The sequence below is a fragment of the Pinus tabuliformis genome, chromosome 9 (genome assembly GCF_031772625.1).
Source record: "Pinus tabuliformis cultivar Carrire ecotype Pingquan chromosome 9, CPIR1, whole genome shotgun sequence".
NCBI classification, from domain to species: domain Eukaryota; kingdom Viridiplantae; phylum Streptophyta; class Pinopsida; order Pinales; family Pinaceae; genus Pinus; species Pinus tabuliformis.
Window position 1 is genome coordinate 389101691 of NC_142307.1, and position 22552 is coordinate 389124242.

Genomic DNA, 22552 nt, shown 5'->3' on the forward strand with positions numbered 1-22552 from the left:
CACAGTGTTGGGTATGATTTTGTAATTTCTCTATTATGTGTCATCATGTTTCTTCCTTTCTTTAAATATGGTAATGAAGCTGCAGGTCTTTGTTTACTTATGTGAATAAAGTTAAAATTCCTTAAAAGAGCGCTCCTATATTTAAAGTTTCTACCTCTATATTTCTTCTAGGTTACAGATAATAGTTCCTGTCAAATACAACATATTATCTTTAATTTCTCAAGGCATTCTTCACACAGCATTTATATCCAGCATCACATGGCATTTTTGAGATTTCCATATCAGCTAAATATTAAGGGTTAAAAGTCAGGTCCTTCGTGTCCTTCACATGAGGATACATTATACAAATGAGTGACATGCATAATAAAATTTAATGTCTTAAACACAATTCCTACACAGCCAAAAAATTGGTTTCTTAAGGAACAACAAGTGGTACCCCTCAAATACCTAAGAATCCACTTCACTGCATCCAATGCTCTTTTCCTAGATTTTTTATATACTTTCTCACAACTCCCATTGCATGTGAAATATCAGGCCTTGTTCACACCATTACATAGATTAAGCTTCCAATTGTTGATGGGTATGGAACTTTAGACATATAAGTTATATCTTCCCGAGTCTTGGGACACATCTCCTTAGTTTGAAATGGCTAGGCAAAGGTGTACTAACTGGTTTTGCATTCTGCATATTAAATATTTCCAACACATTTTATATGTTTTCACCCTAAGATAATGTTAATTTGTGTTTTTTCATGCCTCTAGTTATTCTCATACCAAGGATTTGTTTTGCAGCACCCAAATCCTTCATTGTAAATGAATTGACCAATTTTCTTTTGAGAACATTTATTTCCTTCTTGTTAGACCCTCCAACAAGCATGTCATCTACATACAATATCAATATAATGTAGTTCTCATCATTTTTTTTCCTAAAATAAATACAATGGTTAGAATGGCATCTAGTATAACCTTGTTCAGACATAAACCTATCAAATTTTAGATACCACTGCCTTAGAGCTTGTTTTAAGCCATACAAGATCTTCTTCAACTTGCACACGAATATATCCTTCCCTTTGACCTCATACCCTTGTGGTTGCTACATATAAGTCTCTTCCTCCAAATACCCATGGAAAAGGTTATTTTTACATCTAACTGTTCAAGATGCAAATCTTCTTATGCCAGTAAACTTAAAATAGTTCTGATTGAATTCATTTCAAAAACACGAGAAAATATTTCATCAAAGTCTATACCTTTATTTTGTGCAAACCCTTTCACAATAAGTCTAGCCTTATATATCTTTTTTCCTCCATCTTCTTCCTTCAACCTATAAACCCATTTATTCTGCAATTTTGTTTTGCCTGAAGGAAACCTCACTAATTCTCAAGTCAGATTGTGTACCAAGAAGTCCATCTCTTCTTTCATGGCTTGCTCCCAATTATTTCTTGTTTCTACCTACATTGCTTCTTTATATCCTTATGGTTCACCAGAATCAATTAATAATACATAACATAATGAAGGAGAGTATCATTCAGGGGGTCTACTTAGCTTGGTAGATCTTTCAATAACACTTGCAAGAGTTTGAGATGCATGTTGTTGTTGTTGATGTTGATCATTATGGTTTTCTGCCACCTTTGAATTTTCTTTTTTCTGATGTCATCAAGAACTGTGTATTTTGTTTTTTCCTTTTCCTATTTCTTTATGTGCAACTAATCTTTGTATAAGGCCCTTTTATTGAATACCACATCTCTATTCCTAATTATTTTTTGGTTTTCATAATCGTATAAGTGATAACAAAAATCATTAAAACCATATCCAATAAAGATACACTTCTTTGATTTTGTTTCAAGCTTTGTTATGTTTTCTTTATTAATGTGGAAAAATGCTTCATAACCAAAGGTCTTTAGAAATGAGTAGTTTACCTTCTTACTTGTCCATGTCTCCTCTGGAATACCACCATCCAAGGAAATTGAAGTCCCTCTATTTATTAGGTAGAGAACGTTATCTAAAACATCTGCCCAAAATTGTACGGGAAATCATGCATGCAATCTCATACACCTTGCATGCTCCATGATTTCCCATTCATGCTTTCTAACACACCATTTTCTTGTGGTTTTCCTAGAATTTTCTTCTCTCCACGAATTTCATGGTTTGAATATTAATTATCAAACTCCTTCTTGAAGTGTTCACCTTCATTATTTGATCTAATACACTTCAATTTATTTCTTGTCTCATTCTCAACCAAAGCTTTACATTTCTTAAAAGTTTCAAAAAAGTTAGATTTATTTCAAATACAATAAACCCAAGTTTTTCTAGTTGAATAATCAATAAAAGTAACATATTAATGGAATCCACAGAGAGATGATATTTGAGATGGTCCCCATACATCTGTATGCACAAGATCTAATTTTTCATTCTTCGTTTCTTTCCCAAATTTGAGAAATTTGACTCTCTTTTGTTTTCCATAAACACAATTCTCACATAAATCCAAATCAACATGCTTCAAACCTAGCAACAAAATTCTTGATTGAAGAATCAACATCCCCTTCTCACTCATGTGCCCAAACCTATGATTCCACAATTTCATATCTTCTCCTGTAGAGATTAAAGCATTAGCAGAATTAGAAATACCATTGCATAAGAAGAATATTCTAACCTTCTCTCCTTTTTCTATTACCACGGCTCCTTTAGTTACCTTGCATGTTTTTCCTATAAATGTAGTTACAAAACCTTCAATTCTTAACTACCCTATTGGAATTATATTTTTGTTTAGATCTAGAACATGTCTTACCTCATTTAACAACCATTTGTTTCCATTCTATTGTTTTATAAGTACCTTACCCATTCCAATAATTTTATAGGGTTTACCATCACCCAGATGAACTTGTCCAAAATCTCCTTGAACATAGTCATGGAAATGTTTCCTATGGGATCTGGCATGGAACGACGCCCCTGAATCTACCACCCATGCATTAATAATATTTTCTAATGAAAGAATCAAACAATATTGCAACACATCACTTGTTACACTTGCTTCCTGATTGTTCTCTTCTTGTCCATCTCCTTCTTTTCCCTTCCAAGATTTATAGTTTTTCTTCAGGTGTCCTTTCTTCCCACATTTCTAGCACACTATCCCTAATCTGGATTTGGATCTATATTTCCTTAACTCATTGTGATATCATGGGCTCTTTCCTCTCTCTAGTTTTCTTCCCCTAGTCTCTGCAATCAAAGCATTACATGATGTCTCACTTGAGCTTGTCCGATACATTTCCTTTACTAAGGATAGCACCAACAAACATCATCAAACTTTATATTACTACATCCAAAGAAAAGATTATTAATATCCATGACTAAGCCTTTCCAACTTTCTAGAAATGAGCATAGAAAAAATAGATACCTAAATTCATCATCAAAATTTACCCCTTACAGAACTTCACTGACTGGTAACTGTGTTAAATTCATTTAAATGATCAACAACATATCCACCTTCTAACATCTTCATATTAAATAAACGGTTCATAATAAATACCATGTTTGAGGCCAAGGGTTTTTCATATTGTTTGGCCAATGCCTTCATTAAAACTCCCATTGTCATTTCCTTTGAAATGTTGAAGCCACTGACACTGCTGTGCACAATAATATTGTTCTTTTGACACAATGAATGTTCGCTATTCCAACAAGGGGAACTAACCCGATCGTAGACCCCAAGTAGATCTACTTTCATTTCGAATGGCTAGTTCCGACGGGTTTTAAAGAACCTCGTAAACTGTTATAGGTGTTGAAAGATTGCTCCCCGGAGGAAGACTTCAGTTAAATCAACAAAAGAAACAGCTAACCTATATGTATTAAGTCCTATCTATACTAATTCTACCTACTTATGCCAATCTTAACTACTCTAATCTATCCTGCAAGAGCATAACAAAAGGAGATTAAACATCATATATAGATTCCAAGTCCAAATGAATCAATTACTAGTTCACAGATGAACAAGGTTGTATTAAATCTTAATTGCAATCTAATTACTCATACAGGAATACACATTCCTTTCCATACAAATAAAACTTGCAACTGATGTTTAACAAGGTTTCGAATCAGTAACCGCTCATGAATTAACCATGGTAACAAATCATATTTGAATAACCAAGACTAGTCACGAAATGTCTGTTATCAATATACACAAAAACAAAACATATTTATATTTATGCCAGCAACAGCACCCTGATTCTAAACACACGAAAGAAAAAGAAGATAAATCGGAAAAAGGCTCCTTCTTGACCTAAATAGTGTTGTTTATTAGCACAATAAATCCAAAAGTTGTTCTGCCCAAAAAAAAGTCCTCTCCCTCTATCCAGAGGTGATACTTATGGAGAAAGAGAACTGACCATCGGTTTCTCCCAACCTTCGGCCTTCCCTCTTCCTTTCCATATTCAAATTAAAATATACAAAATGTAACAGTTGATGAAACAACGAACACGTTGAAGCCATTGCTACTAGAGCGTTCTATTTCCTAAAGAAATATGAACAGATGTCGGTAGAAAGAGGAATGACTGCATGCCATCCCTTTGCACATGTATTGATTGAATGTTATTCCCTTTTATTCCCTTTACTTAGTATGGAGCGTGCCTCCTTTTCTTGGACAGGTATTCCAGGATGTAAGATCCTTTTGCAAGTCAGCAGTTGCAATTGAAAGCTCGGTTACAAGAGTGGAAGGGCTGGAGGGAGGATAAGCAACAAGAAATCATTGTAGTATGTTGCATAGCTCCCTACTGTGTATGCTTTCCCTGTTGCTTGTCATAAATTCCTCTGTTTCGGCTAGGTCTCGCTTGCATCTTTTCCCCGCAGCCATTCCTAATGCTTATGCATTAGCTCGTTGACCTCGCCTTTCATCTCTTGGTCCTCGCCTGCAAAATGATTAGCATTAGCTATGATTATGAGAGATATGACAGAAACACCTAAAAACACAAATCTTGCCCTTAATAAAACTTTTATAAAATCGAAAGGAACAAGTGTGAAAGAATCGGCCCCTGGTTTAGCCAAGGTTGTGATGCGATCAAGTCGCAATCGCACATCGCAGCGGGCAGTCACATGCAACATCACCCCTGGTCCCACCAATTGCAATTTGCGATTGGCCGGACTTCAAAATATATGTGTTGCATTTAATAATCTCGGCAGGTCTGCCATATCGCATCGTGCTTTATGTATAAACGTTGGGTTTGGGCTATTATGATTTGCGATTGGGGAGCGGACCCGAAATCATATTTGTTATGCTTAATAGTCCCGTCAGGTCTGTTGTATTGCATCGTGCCTTATGTATAAGCTTTGAATTCTGCTAATTGCAATTTGTGATGGTCTTCGGACCCGAAATCATATGTGCTGTGCTTAATAATCCCGGCGGGTCTGCCATATCGTGGAACACCTTATGTATGGGCCTTGGGTTCTGCCGATTGTGATGTGCGATGCGATCAGAGGCCTAATCGGATTGCAATTATTCATGGGAGATAGAACTTAGCCCTTTACCAGTGCGAAAAGCGATATGCGATGGAGGAGTGGTCAAGTGATTGTGTTAAGCGATGAAGGCATGCATTGAGAGATGTGTAACGACTGAGGAAGTGCGAAAAGGGTAAGTTATGCATATTTGTATAGTATTTCTATTATCAAAGCATTGATATACAAATAAGGATGCGATAGAAGGTTTTGAGGGTTGAGTCCATATACACCCATAATAAAGAGTGGGGGTTGGTTATATGTGTGGGCATAGAGCACCATGAAGGTTTATGATGATTGAAAAAGTCCCAATGAAGGATATGAATGAAGGGCTAGACTGGGTTATAAATGAATCATGTCGCAGAGACTTATTCAGGGGGGTCTTAACCATTAAGAGTTGAAGATTACTCGGCAGAGAGTCAAAATCCCTGGGATAAAAACAAATCATTCAAAAAGTTATCATTCGAAGAAATGAAAAATCAAACTTGTAGGGGACCCATTCAAATTTGCTGCCAGAGCAGGTTTTAATAGGGTGGTGGTTGTGGCCACAACAAATGGCGAACTACTGGGTGAACTAGTTATCTTTGTTACCAAATAAACATTGGATCAGTAGAACATCAGGGTGTTAAGATAAACTTGAAATGCAAACTGTATAGATGGATAGGCATGGGTTCCACTTCAGCATTAATAGCTTTAGGCGGGATAAAGACAAATAGCTTCTACTTACTGATAGGGTTTTGACAGGCATTCTCCAATGGTCGTATTATGGGATTTATTGACCTTCCTTTACCTGTTTTCTACTTTCAAAATCCTTTCGAGGCCATCACCGGTCTGTCAATACCTATTTAGGTGTGTACCTCAGCTCTTTATCACTCATCAAACTTGATGTAGATATGTTTATCTGCACTTTATGTAAGAATTTTAGTGCTATACTTTCGTACGATTGAATGGGGCGCAGTCATGGATCATGCCATATTTTTAAACTGCTTAAGCAAGGTTGGGCTTGTTGTGTCAACCGGTACTCTGAGTCCAGCAACAGTCCCTACTCCAACCGCCTTCCCAAACAACCTGTCCTTCCAGATTGGCACAATGACTCAACATTTCATTTTCTTTTACATAAGTCCTTCTAGTTTCAGGCACAAGTACTAGAGCACAATTAAATTTTCCACAGGATATACGACAGCGAGCTTAGCCCATGATAGGAGGTTTACTTGTAGATGACAGATATTGGAAATTTTAGTTTGATGGACAGAACCAATGGAGAATGACTGCAAACCTCATAGACAAGTATAGGCTAGGTCTAGATGGGATTTTAAAAATGCAGCGTTTCGCCATGCCAGTCTAGCTGTGGTCACACATTTTTCGTTTTATAAAGATGCCGCTTCATGCTTCAGGTATCCAGGTTATCAACAGATCTTACCTAGTTCCCAATAGATGCCAATGAGTGGCTTTGATTTGAATTTCACCGCTAATTTCCTAGTTCTCATAGGCTCATTGAAAGTTTGCTTGATTTGCAAGGTAATGATGAATTTAGGATTGGCAAACTCATTAGCAGGTTATTGAGGGAGGCAAAAAGCTGAAGGTGGGGAATGAGGGCAATCTGAAGAGAGTTATAAAGGTGAAAACGAGACTGAAGGACCGAAATCAATTGGCTGAAAAGGACTGAAATTCAAAATAGAAGGAAAATAAACTTTGTGAAAAAAAAGAATGGACGGGACGAAAATATAACTTAAGTTAACAACGAAAATAAAATGAATCCTAACCTACTCAGGAGGTAACCACCATGTGGTGGCTACTGGAAGTATCTCTTAAGATGTTGGCCATTAACAGGAAGTTTTTCAGTTTCTCCCTGTAAAGTTTTCAATCTGTAAGTTCCCTGACCAATTTTTTCCTCAACTTGGAACGGGCCCAGCCATAAGTGTTGGAATTTCATGTGCTTACCTTTTGGCTCACTCAGCGTGTCCCATTTCAGGACAAGCTCATCGACTTGGTAAATTTTATCCCCTGTCAGATGGCAATCAAACCATCTCTTCACAATCATTTGGTGATTTCTAAATTTATTTCTAGCTTTATCTCTCAATCCCTCCAACCTCACTAGTTGGTTGATCCTTTTTTGAAGTAAGCCTAAAGGGGTCCCTCTTGAGGCTTGGGAGAACTGTAAAGAGGGAAAGGTAACATTGGGAGGCAAGATGGCTTCCTATACATAGACGAGGAAGTATGGGGAGTTTCCTAATGCTACTTTTGGGGTGATGCTATCGACCCATAGGGCATTTGTTAGAGCGTTGTGCCAATTCCTCTAGTTGTCGGCGACAGATTTATGGATTATGCGGATGAGGTTTTTATTTGAGGACTCTACAACTTCATTTCCCTGGGGGTAATAGTTTGATGCATATTTTATGTCAATTGATTTATCGATAGCAAATTCAGTCAATTTTAGTGATGAAACATAAGAAGCATTATAAAATATGAGAGCGTCAGGGATGCCAAACCTGTTGCTAATAAATTTCTCAATAAAAGATATTACCTCGTCTTCACTCTCATTCATAAGCCTGTCATGCTATTTTTCATCAATGAGTGCATTTTTGAATCTCTTCTCGCAATGCAGGAGCTCAAGGATTTGCTCGTCGCCTTCGAATACCTACCAATTTGAGATGTTATCAGGCACGGATGGTCTGAAAATCAATTCAACGTAACATTTATTCTTGTTTAGTCTAAGATCAGGCAAAAGTTTCACAACCATAGTAGCCATCAAATCGGATCTTGGTTTTGCCCTCAAGGTATATATGTGATATTAAAAGAATTAAAATTTTCAAGTAAGCTCCATACCTCATGTTGGTATCTTACCAGGTGTGGCGAATTGCAATGTATCCTTTTCCTTACCTGGTTGACAATTATCTGTGAGTCACCAAAAAATTTAATATTTTTCACCTTGATGTCAATGGATTTCTTCAGGCCCTACAACAAGCCTTCGTATTTTGTCGTGTTGTTGGTGCACACGAACTCCAACTGGCTGGCCATCAAATGTTGGTTCTCTTGCGGGTCAATGAGAATGCTCCCAACACCTGCACCTTCTGGGTAGTTAGAGCCATCAAAATAGTGTCTGAAACATAGAATTTGATGTTATATCAAATGATCTACCTTCTACAAAATTGACCCTATCATCTACCATATTACAGGGTAGCTCATCAGTAGAACTATGGAGGAGAGCTTCCAACCGTGTGTTTATTGCAGTTTCTTCAACTGTCTCTGCATGGAGTTTTCCAAAACAAGTTTTTGTGGCACAAACATTGAAACTATAATTCCCAAGGATAGAGTTGGTAAACATTACAGGTTCATTGGGGTCATTTAGTTCTGTCACTACATACTTCATGTGTCTTTCGCGATCGACTCTCAGCATATCCACTTTTCCCTTTTGAGGCAACAAGAGATGGGACCAATCAGTTGAGAAATACCCATTCAGGTTTGCTGACCAGTCCATACTAAGTAGCATTCCATATGCCTCGGGTATGTCGACTACCACTATGTCAATGACTTGTGTGTATTGTGGTTTAGCAGCCATCCGAATCAGCGCATCTTTCAATTCTCCAATTACCTTTACATTCGTTCTGTCTAGTTGGATAATTCGAGTTCCAGTTTTCTCGGTTATTGCATGAAGTCTTCTAGCAACAGTGTAAGGCATAACAGTGGTCGAGGCACCAGAATCTACCAAGAAATTGTATACGTTCATGTTGAAGATTTCAAATGTGATAAGGAAAGGTGGATTCATGGATTTTGATTTCCTTCCTATGATGACTGCACTGACATCTTGGGGGGTTCAATTCACTTTGATAGAGTGGCTTCCATGGCCGATGGCGTTTGGGCTGTACTGGGGGTGGTAACAAGTCTGGATGCCGACTTCTTGGTTTAGCTACTCGAATTGGTGGGAGATTTGCAATTTTGTTCATTCATAGCTTTCACAAGCAGATCTCTTTACTGCATTAACTTTAACAAATCGAAGTATGTGATATTAGCTCGAGATTTCTTAAGATCATCCATAATGTTGTAATCAATGTTATAAATAGGGTAGGGCAGAGTAAACATACCTGTTTTTCCATTCTTAGGTGGGAATTTACCATTTTGAGTTGCCTTCGTTGCATTTGGAGATGTATTATCTTTCTGTAGACAGTTCACAACTGGAGTACTCTTGGAATCACCACTAGGTCTACCCTTCTCAACAGGAACTTTAGGAGCAGATGCCTTCAAAGGGCAAACATCTTTCTTTGTCTAGTCTACAGGCTTCATCATGCTCGCAAGTGGCCCTTTACTTCATGTGTGGATTTCATTAGTGTGGATTTATGCTATACTATCTTCTTCGTCGTCATCGTTCCCATTTGTATAGAAATCCCATAGTACATTGACTTGAGATGTCTCGTCCAAGGGCTCTTCTACTTGGTACTCTTCCTCATCTTCTTGTTCTAGCTCCAGCTCTACTATAGGTTCTTCTTTGGTAAGAAGCGATCCGATAAGGCCAACTCTTCCATATTTAAGTTCCATTTGTTGGGTGGAGTAGGCAATGCAAGTTAACCATGACCAGCTTTTGTCTTCTTACGATAGAAAGGTTTGAAGGGTTTTCTGTTGTTATAATCTCCTCCATTCCCACTTGTACTCTCTCCAGAATTCCTTTTCATATCGATGACTGTGTTCGTCAATTTCTTAATGATCTGATGCAAACCTTCCACATCTGTGGTATCCTTTTCTTTGATCTCAACCACTTTGTTATCACTCCCATTATTCTTCTTGGATGTCTGAGAGGCTTTCTTTTCTTCGGTTGTATGATGACATGTTGTGAGACTGATCATTTCATTCTCGACTTTTACTGCTTCATCAATAGCACCTTCTAAGGTTTGTGTGTTACTCCTCTTGACCCACATCACAGTAGGGACAGGGAGAGCAGTGATATATAATTCCATGAGCACCTCCTCAGTAGGTCTAGCATTAGCCGAGATTCTGTTGAACAAAGTGTTGAACCGGATGTTAAAATCCTTGACCTTTTCTTTTGTTTCCATTTTCAAATGGGATAGTTCTAAAACTAAGGCTACAGGGGTTTTTTTCATCGCTGAACTTGTCTAAAAAGGCCTGTTGAAAGGCACCCCATGAGGTGATTGATCCTATTCTGAAGCTAAAATACCATGTGGAGGCCGCACCAATCAGAGTAAAAGGGAATAAGCGACATACTACATCTTCATCGGCTACCCCCAACATGCATAGAACTAGGAAGAAAGAGAGAATATGGTTATCAACAGTGTCTCCCTGCTTAGGGTCGAATTTAGGCAATACTCTTTCTGCATTCTTGGGTAAGGCATGCTGCTGCCCAGGTACCGCTACGGCATCCTGAGCGAGCCAGGGAGGGAGTGCTCCTGGAGGAGGTGGGGGTTGATTCCCACCCGGAGGAGGCGGTAGAAGTGGATTCCCACCTGGAGGAGGTGGTAGAGGCGGATTCCCACCTGGAGGGGGAACGTTAGCCATATTATGGATAGGGAGGTTCTGGTTGAAGGTTTCTTCGAGGCATTCTTTGTTAGGATTTTCCAAATCAAGCCAGGGATTACCTTTAGAGGGGGAATCCTCAGGAATTTCTTTCTAAGGAGTTTCGATACTTTGTAAGGACTCTAGCACAATATCTTCAAGAGAAGGGGCTGCAGATGTCTCTTCGCTTATGGGAAAGACCCTTGGCTTTCTTTTAGTTGTCGGAGGTAAAGAGTGAAAGATGGGGAGCTGAGAGAGGGAACGAGTGTAAGCCCGAGTAAGTACTCTGACTAGTTGTTCCTGAGTGACAGGATACTCCCACAGTCTCTCTTCTTTGGGTGACCCAAACACGGGACTTAGAGGGATCTCTGCTTCTTCGAAATGAGGCTCTTCCAAATGAGCGGAATGATCTTTTCGACCTTTACAATCCATACATTAATCTTTTCGAATCCATGCGCGACATTTATAGATGAAATCATGAAAAGCTATGGACGGCGGGTCAGGCCCTCCTTCTAACACCAAATTTGTTGACACGGAGAATGTTTTCTATGCCAACAAGGGGAACTAACCCGATCACAGACCCCGTTTAGATCTGCTTTCATTTGGAATGGCTAGTTTCGACGGGTTTTAAAGGACCCCGTAAACTGTTATAGGTGTTGAAAGATTGCTCCCTGGAGGAAGACTTTAGTTAAATCAACAAAAGAAACAACTAACCTATATGTATTAAGTCCTATTTATACTAATTCTACCTACTTATGCTAATCTTAACTACTCTACTCTATCCTGCAAGAGCATAACAAAAGGAGATTAAACATCATATATAGATTCCAAGTCCAAATGAATCAATTACTAGTTCACAGATGAACAAGGCTGTATTAAATCTTAATTTCAATCTAATTACTCATACAGGAATACACATTCCTTTCCATACAAATAAAACTTGCAACTAATGTTTAACAAGGTTTCGAATCAACAACCGCTCATGAATTAACCATGGTAACAAATCATATTTGAATAACCAAGACTAGTCACGAACTGTTTGTTATCAATATACACAAAAAAAAAACATATTTATATTTATGCCAGCAACAACACCCTGATTCTAAACACATGAAAGAAAAGGAAGATAAATCGGAAAAAGGCTCCTTCTTGACCCAAACAATTTTGTTTATTAGCACAATAAATCCAAAAGCTGTTCTGCCCAAAAAAAAGTCCTCTCCCTCTATCCAGAGGTGATACTTATGGAGAAAGAGAACTGACCATCGGTTTCTCCTGACCTTCGGCCTTCCCTCTTCCTTTCCATATTCAAATTAAAATATACAAAATGTAACGGTTGATGAAACAGGGAACACGTTGAAACCATTGCTACTGGAGCGTTCTATTTCCGGAAGAAAGATGAACAGATATCAGTAGAAAGAGGAATGACTCCATGCCATCCCTTTACACACGTATTGACTGAATGTTATTCCCTTTTATTCCCTTTACTTAGTATGGAGCATTCCTCCTTTTCTTGGACATGTATTCGAGGATGTAAGATCCTTTTGCAAGTCTGCAGTTGCAACTGAAAGCTCGATTACAAGAGTGGAAGGGCTAGAGGGAGGATAAGCAACAAGAAATCACCGTAGTCTGTTGCATAGCTCCCCACTGTGTATGCCTTCCCTGTTGCTTGTCATAAATTCCTCTGTTTTGGCTAGGTCTTGCTTGCATCTTTTCCCCGCAGCCATTCTTGATGCTTATGCATCAGCTCGTCGACCTTGCCTTTTATCTCTTGGTCCTCGCCTGCAGAATGATCAGCATTAGTTATGATTATGAGAGATATGACAGAAACGCCTAAAAACACAAATCTTTCCCTCAATAAAACTTTTATAAAATCAAAAGGAACAAGTGTGAAAGAATCGACCCCTGGTTTAGCCAAGGTTGCAATGTGATCAAGTCACAATCGCACATCGTAGTGGGTAATCACATGCAACATCACCCCTGGTCCTGCCGTTTTTGATTTGCGATTGGCCAGACCCAAAAATATATGTGTTGCGTTTAATAATCCTGGCGGGTCTGCCATATCGCATCGTGCTTTATGTATAAACGTTGGGTTTCGCTGATTGCGATTTGCGATTGGGGAGCGGACCTGAAATCATATGTGTTATACTTAATAGTCCCGTCAGGTCTGCTTTATCACATCGTGCCTTATGTATAATCTTTGAATTCCACCGATTGCTATTTGTGATGGGCTTCGGACCCGAAATCATATGTGCTGCACTTAATAATCCCGGCAAGGTCCGCCATATCACGGAACACCTTATGTATGGGCCTTGGGTTCTATCGATTGTGATGTGCAATGTGATCGGAGGCCTGATCAGATTGCAATTATTCATGGGAGATATACCTTAGCCCTTTACCAATGCGAAAAGCGATATGCGATGGAGGAGTGGTCAAGCAATTGCATTAAGCGATGAAGGCATGCATCGAGAGATGTGTAACGACCGAGGAAGCGCGAAAAGGGTAAGCTATGCATATTTGTATAGTATTTCTATTATCAAAGCATTGATATAGAAATAGGGATGTGATAGAAGGTTTTGAGGGTTGAGTCCATATACACCCATAATAAAGAGTAGGGGTTGGTTATATGTGTGGGCATAGAGCACCATGAAGGTTTATGAGGATTGAAAAAATACTGATGAAGGATATGAATGAAGGGATAAACTGGGTTATAAATGAATCATGTCGCAAACACTTATTCAAGGGGGTCTTAACCAATAAGAATTGAAGATTTGACTCGGCAGAGAGTCAAAATCCCTGGGATAAAAATAGATCATTCGAAGAGTTATCATTCGGAGAAATGAAAGATCAAACTTCTAGGGGACCCATTCAAATTTGCTACCAAAGCAGGTTTTAATAGGGTGGTGGTTGTGGCCACAACATGTTCCTAGTGTATTTCTATCGAGAATCTCCCATTCTTCATCTGTCATACTCGTTGGCTTCTTTGCTTTTCTGCTTAATGGTAGGTAAATATTTTTCTGATATAGATAGTCCTCCATTTGCATCTTCCATAGCTGGTAGTTTTGGTTGTTCAATTTCTCAACCCTAAAATTACCGTTTTCCTCCATTGCTCCCACTCGAACTAGGAACCCTTATTTCCTATGAGTTTCTTAGCCAAATAGACCTTTGGATTTGATACCAGTTGTTAGAAATTAAATAACATAATGAGGAAATGAAAATATTGGAAAAAAAAGAAAAGCATAAAACAAGAGAGACACAGATATACATGGTTCACCCAATATAGGCTACATCCATGAAGAAACAACCAACCCTTCATTTTATATTACCCATCAAACTGAAGGGATACAACCTACATCACATTTGTTGTAACTTCCTCTCCACTCTCACACAGTCTCCTCTCTTTTCCTCACAAAATAATACACAACCGTAATACAATTCCCTCATATAAATCAAGAGTTGCCTTCTAGGGAGAAAGAAACCTAAATTAACATCACTTCAACTACTAGACTTTTGGAATACAAAATTAAAATATTTTATAAGGCAATTTTTTCTTTTGGGGGCATTGACCCTGAAACTCATTCAGGGAATGGGATCCAAACATGGTTGAAACAAGACCTCGAAATGGGGAAGAAAATCAAGCTCCACATCCAACAATAAATTAAACAACAAATTGGCTTGTTGGAATTTTCAATCACTAAACATAGTTGACATACTCATCCTTTTAAAATAAGTTCTCGAAGCCCTCCCATTTTGTACGCTCTCAGCCATGATGGCTCCAAAATCAATTAGATCAGATAGTCAATGAATGTTTCTCTAGGGAGGACCAAAAAAAGAAACAAAATGGGCTCTTGTAGCCTAGGATTAAATTTGGAAACCCAAACTCAAAGGAGGACTAGGCTTGAGAGATCCAAACATTCTTAGTGATGAAATTGTAACTAGGTTTAACCTTCATAATTATGCTTTTTGTAAAGTGTCAAAAATGAATTTTTATGAATTAAAAATAAAAACTAATTGTCATGTCCCATTTGGACATTTAAAAAGAAGAAAAATATAACTTTTATTATATATTCTAGTCTCTCCAAAGTACCAAAGTTTTCACTCCAAGATGTCATGTCGGCCTGCCTACAAAGCCACCCCTTCGCTCTTGATGAGGACTATGTATAGCTCATTTTTCCCTCACCAAACATCTCACATAAATAACATACATCTGGTGAAGAATGTGTAGTACATCTGAGGAAGGATAAAAAATATATTTGAGGAAGGATGCAAAGTATATTTAAGGATGCAAAGCATGTCTATTCAAGAATGCAGAAGAATACAAAGTATCTTTATGACAGAATAAGAACTCTGAAGCTACAACATCCGAGACCCTATATCCATGGAATGATGTAAGGATATATATGAAAACTATGCAAAGTGTTAAAGCTCTCATTATGTAATATGATCCAAAGTTCTGTGACATAAATAGAAGACAAATTCCAACTACCTTGAAGAAAAGATGCAAAACTTCTTGTAGACTAAATTATGGACAGTTTGAGGCACATTATTCTAGAAGTCTTGGAGAGTTGAATTTACATTTGGAAGAGTTATCATCTAGTTACTGCTTATCAATTTGAATTGGATTTCTTGTTATCAAAAAGACTTTATAAGGAAAGGATTGTTGGGCTTTCCCCTTGTGGGTTTTTCCCTGGCCTTTGGCCTAATTTTTTGTTTCTCTTGTATTTTTGTGCATTGTATTCGTATAATTGCTTGATGACCTAATGGATTAAGTAGATACTAAATGAAAAATAAATAAAAAATACAGTCACGAGTAATTATCATGTTAAGAAATTCTTGTTTGGAAGTGAATTTCAACATGGTATCAGAGCTAGTAAAAATATATGAATTCTTAAGGAGGTCTAAGATTTATACCCTGGTTTGAAATTATTGTCATCCAAAACTAATTCAAGGTTGAGGGAATCAAATTTATCTTTCTGTGGTTTTTGAGATCTATATAGTCTGATTTTCTTTCTACTTGGAGATAATTACTAGGTTGAATCCTAGAGGAGTCTAGGCCGAGACCTAGAAGAGAAATATGAAACCTCTGTTGTATGATCCAAAACATAAATTTAAGAAGTTATAGAAGCAAATGGAACCAAGGGGCGATTGTCATCAAAGAAGATTCCAAGACACTACAACAACATACAATTGGAAAAAGGGAAGGGAATTGATTGTGCATTAATTGTGAAAGAAAGGAATATCATAGAGTTGTCATGTTTAAAGACATTCAAGAATTGTCATCGGGTGTTCTTTCAAAGTCATGAGAATATACACAAGATCAAGTGATATCATGTTTCACATGAAGAACCTATGAAATTTGTGACAAACCCTATCATTAAGGAAAAGGACGTATGAGCTTTCAATTTTACTACCTGCCATTGTGGAAAAACTATTACCATTAGATAAATTTTGAGGTAAACAATGGGCCTTAAAACAAAAATGTACAAAAAAAAATCAACTTTATAAGAACCAATAGGATTCAATATGACGATTTCAACCATGGGAGATGATTCACCATTTTTGGAGTAGAAAGGTAAAAATCTAAAAGGATAAAAAAGGAAAAAGAAAAATTACTTTTTCAACTCGTATTTTCAACTTATCCCCTACAATTTTAATTTAATTTAGAGTGGAAGCACTCGTTGGATGAATAATTTAATTTTGCATCCAATGAGTGTTCCCATTAGAAATTTGAGTAAAATCATAGGGAGATAAGTTGAAAATACAAGTTGAAAAGACATTTTTTTTATTTTTTCCCTCCAAAATTTGATAAGGTAATATAATCTTATTTTATTATTTCCACTATTATTTTATAATATTCATTAGGAGGCCCATTTTAGACCTCAAAATTTCTCTAATGGGCCATTAAGATAGAATAGTGAGGATCACAAACTAGCATGAAGGAAAAGGGATTCCAAGCCCTGTGAAGTATTTGTGAAGTGAAGAGCTTTTGTGAAGAAGAAGGAATGACACAGTGAATAGAAACATGGTAATTACATGAGGTTACCCATCACCATATAAGAAATAAATATGTCACTTGTGTGAAAAGAAAGGCACACATAGGTGGGCCATCAAGATTAATCAAATGGTCAATGTGATCAATATCATTGCCCACTATGATACGTTTCTTATTGTGGTATTTTACAGTGAAAGAGTTGGGCAAATGGAAAGAGTTGTTGCTAGTATTTGTGGGGGATAGAAGTATCTCTGAGGTTTTTAGGTGGTCGCAGGATGAAGGAAGATGTGTTAAAGTTTCAAAGGAATAGTATTGTTGCATCCCTATTTATAAGCATAAAATAAGTAATATGAGCCTATCCTAGGTCTACAGTAAAATTTTGGGTGATCTAAGTCTTTTGTCTAAGCAAGGACCAGGAATCATCTAGCCTAAAGCCTATAATGTTTCGAGCTTTCTATCTGAAGGAAAGTTTCATTTTTGAATGAAGATAGGTAAGGATTCTCAAGAGGTATGTATAATCCTTTATCACATTTCAAAAGCTAGGCATAGATTTATGTCCATTTCAAAGTTCTCTTGCATAAAATATCTCCTAATATGTATGCTCTTAGAAGACCTCGTCATTCACATTGTGAGATCTATAATCTTATAAGTCTATCATTTTTCATGGATTTGTGTTATAATGCACGTGTCTCTCATCTTCAGGACAGAGACATAATTAATATGTTAAATGCCTTATACTCTCCTTGCATGTGTAGACCTAAGTTTTTTGCTACAATTGGGGTAAGGCAATCAAAAACATTGATGAGATCCATCTCTAATATAAAAAGCATATAAATGAAATTTCTAGGGTTTGTAACTAACACATTAGTGTACATGTAGAACTTTCAATTTGAAAATTGGCAGGCCTTGATGACTAACCCTAGTAAAAGTATGAACTAAGAAAACCCTAAGACTAATCATTTTCACTAAAAATAGGAAGCCATAGAAATTACATCATGATGACGTGAGAATAAAGATAATTAAAAGAAGTACAAGTTTAAGAGGGAGATGGTTCTTTTCTTAAAACATATATACTCTCCATCTCCTTTCTTTGATTACTATTGTTTCTATTGTCTTTATCTTTGGATAGTTTTTTGTCTATACACTTTACTTAATTATATTTGTTCTTCCATAGCCTCTCCTAATAAAGTTTGCAGGCCAATAATAAGAGCTACCTAGTCTTTGACAACAAATAAAAGAATTAGAAGAATGTAGCAAAGCATGAGGACTTTCTTAAATTATAGAAGATGTTAATGCAAAAAATCAAGCAAATATAGTATACACCAAGATGGCATCGTGGAATCAAAATTTGAGAAGGTTCTCCTAGTAAGAGGGAGAGGTTCATGATAACATGTTTGTATTAGTTGAAAGAGTTACCCATGGAGTTTGAGATCATGAAGAATACCTTGTATCTTCAGATGGAGTGATTAGAGAATGACCTTGATGGTTTGTAATCTAATGATAGAGGGATTCTTAAGTCCGAAGATGTTTCCTTTAGAGGGAGTCGGAAGCAGAACTTGGTAGGAAGGATATTGGATTGATATACTACAACTTGAGATTTGGTAGAAACCTACTCAAGAAAATAGCATATGATCAAGATCCACCCAGAATTTGGACAATAAAATCATATTGGTCTTCTGATGTATTTGATTCGATTGTTGGGTTGGCAATGCTGATGATGAGAAAAGAAGGAAGATATGATAGTTTGTACATGTAGTTTGGCTCCAAAAATGTGATGGCATGCTAAATTTGACATTGATACTTTGTAATAATATGTTTGAATAGTGACAAAGAACCCAGCCTTTCATGGAAGATTGAAGCACTTCATGATTCAAGGAGTAAGGTGCAGATAGGAGCCAAGATGCTACAACAGATCTCCACGAACAAGACGCTATTGTAAGGGATGTATGAGTACTTTTGAGACAAGCTTGGGCTTGTGGATAACTCCTCCTTGTTTGAGAGGGAATGAGGATGGAAACATGTGTTCTGTATGTGTCATGTACTATGGCAAAGACTAACAACCGTAAGTCTAGTACATGAAAATGGTTAAGGAGAATGGTGGATTGGATAAGCATCATGGACTGACATGCTTTATATCTATGTTGTGACTAAGACTAATATTCGTAATTCAAGTACATTGATCTAATATAAGAATGGTCTAGAGGACCGACATTTCATTGTGTCAAGTATTGTGACAATGGATTAGGAAATGGTCATATGAGGACATACTTTGGTGAACCTAGGTGGAGTATGTTCCTTAAAGAGGCATTATGGTGTCCTATTGAATGCCTCCTAGCATTGTACTCTAATCTATTGGAGAGATAAAGTGCACTTGTCAAGGCCTTGGTAATTTGACAATGTTGGTTATGATGATGTTATCATTGACGATGCTTATCAATATGGATCCTTTCTTATAGAAATCTTCAACTCGAATATCTCAATGAGTCATTATGAATACCTCCCTAGTTAAGAGGGAGTGTTGAAAGTTGTAACTAGGTTTAGTCTTCATACTTATAATTTTTGTAAAGTATCAAGAATGAACTTATATGAATTAAAAAAAATGGCATGTCCCATTTGGGCATTTAAAAAGAAGAATAAAATAAGTTTTTTATTGTATATTATAGTCTCTCCAAAGTTCCTAAGTCATTCATCCAAAATGTCATGTTGGTCTGCCTAAAAATCCACCCATTTGCTCTTGATAAAGGTTATATATAGTTTAGTCATCCCTCTCCAAACATCTCACAAAATGAACGTACATTTGACGAAGAATGTGAAGTACATCTAAGGAAGGATATGAAGTATATTTGAGGAAGGATGTGAAGTATATTTGAGGAAAGATATAACGTAGGCATGATGAAGAATGTAGCAGAATGCAAAGTATCTTTATGACAGAATAAAAAATATCAAGCTACAAGATTTGAGACACTATATCCATGGAATGATACGAAGATCTCTATGAAAGATATGCAAAGTATTGAAGCTCTCGTTCTATATTATGATCCGAAGTTATGTGACATAAACAGAAGACGAATTCCAGCTACCTTGAAGAACATAAGCATAATTTCTTGCAAACTAAATTATGGACATTTTGAGGCACATTATTCTAGAAGTATTGGACGGTTGACTTGGAATTTGGAAAAGTGATCATCTAGTTATTACTGGTCAATTTGACTTGGATTTCATATTGACAAAAAGATTCTATAAGGAAAGGATTGTTGGGGTTTCCCTTATGGGTTTTTCCTTCGTCTATGGCCTAATTTATGATGTCTCTTGTCTTTTTGTGCATAGTATTTGTATAATTTCTTAATGGCCTAATGAATGAAGTAGATACTAAATGAAAAAAAAAAACATATAGTCACAAGTAATTATCATGTTAAGAAATTATTTTTTACATGCAAATTTCAGCTCTTATCACTATCTTGGGGGGGTGGGGCCGGGGGGGGGGGAATTAGGGTGGAGATGGCTTCAAGGAGGATGTTCCCTTTGGAAATTAATTTGGGATTGAAAATATAGTAATAACCTACCTTTTGATCAACTTATCATATTGTATTTCAAACAATCTGGTTCATTAATACATAATATAACTAGATAGGGCCTTCATCTTATATAGCCAAATTGATTTTAAGAAATATGTCATGAAATATTATCTCTCTTCTGGGAGGATTCTTGGCATCAACTCCCAAAATTCATTAAGTTGGAGGTGCTTGTGGAGCTTAAAAAATAATATGGAATTTCACCACAAATTCAAAGTTGCATAGTACTGGACCATACATAATTCTCAACACTAGTGGATAAATTGGATCACAATAGAGGATTGGTGGTCGAGACCAAGAGGGGATGCTTGGTATTCTTTTTGGAAAGACCTTCGTTCATGTCCTATCATAATCTCTCATAGCATGGATAAACTTCATTGAGGGTACAAATTAAGAAAAAAATTCTCTGTAAAATAAGCATATCATCTAAAAGCATGCTTTTTTTATCTTCCCAAATAAGCCATATGGCATTCAATTTGGGGATAGAATCTTTTGTTGAAAATATATTTCTTATTATGGCTTCTTGTCAAAGGAAAACTCGTACTTGGGACCAACTTCTCAAAAGAGGATTTGTTGGGCCCTCCCTTTTCCATTTATGGTATGTACCATCAAAGGACTTGGAGCACCTTTTCAATTGTTTCAAATATGCTACTACTATATGGAAATCTATGGAAGAAATAGTGGGTTTCTTAGGTTGCAATACCAATATCATCCCTCAAACTATAGAGAAGTAGCAAATGAAAGCCTTTATAATCATATTGTAAATTGAATTCAAACACTTCTTTTAGGATTATGGGCCGGCTGTAAGGAAAGAAACATATTATTTTTTGAAAAAAGGTCTCTCAATCTCGATCATATATGGCTCCAAATCAAGGCAACAATGTGGGAAACAATAATATCTTGGCACTGGTATGAACGACATTGGCAAGACAAGGACATGGAAGCCTCAACCATTAGGAAGTAGTAATTAAGTTCTAAACCCCAAAAACTAAGCACCAATCCTCCTTCTCCTTCTCCCTCTAGTGCATTAATATAGGTACCCCCCTACTCCCTCCCCCCACAACAACATTCATCAAGTTAAATTTTGATGGGGCTTCTAAAGGTAACCCAAGGACTGCGAGAAATTGAGGGATCTTAAGGGGTTATCAAGGCATAATTCTATTTCTTTTCTCGGGGACCATGGGTCATATAAGTAACAATTCCATGGAACTTAAAGCCCGTGGAGTTGGAATTTAAATAACATAAGCTAATCTCATCCCCAAACTTATCATTAAAGGAGATTTTAAAATTATCATAAATATGGTCTCCAAACGAGTTGACTCTAGCAAAGTAAGAAAAAGTTGACAGTCTGAAGACAATCTGGAGATCATGGCTAGGCACCTTTCTTCAATACATGTAAACCATCCTCTACACATAAGAAGATCTGGAAACAAATTAGTGAATTCTTAGCTAATGAAGGCTATAAACCTCAAGTCTCTTTAATTTTCTCAAAATATATTTCCCTCCTTAATTTGATCCTTAAACAAAACTATTCTAATCTAGCCATGAAAGATCATTCCTCCACAGATGGGGTGTTAGTGGAGCGACATGTGATGGGGTGCATGATCTCCACCCACATAGCACATGCAAGTCAAGGGACATCATTGTATGCCACCTCCATCATTCACTATCCACATTATTGAAACTTGCATACAAGATCATAACCTACAACTTGACCATTTAAATGAACCTTTGCAATATAGGGTTGCTGACATGTATTAAATGGAATTTATGAAATTTAATACACTGCAACCTAGGTATATTTTAGTCGCAAGGAAGACCAATACAATCTAGTATCCCCATGCACAAACTTCGTTATTTACAGGAGTGGTCATTCATGTGGCTAAGTGGGAAATCTAGCCTTAAGACAATGGCAAATTATGGGACTCAGGGTCAAAGGGAAGAAGCATCATTGTTCTTAGTGGGGTCTTCTCTTATTTATCTACCTCTTCATCTAGTTATGAACTCATTTC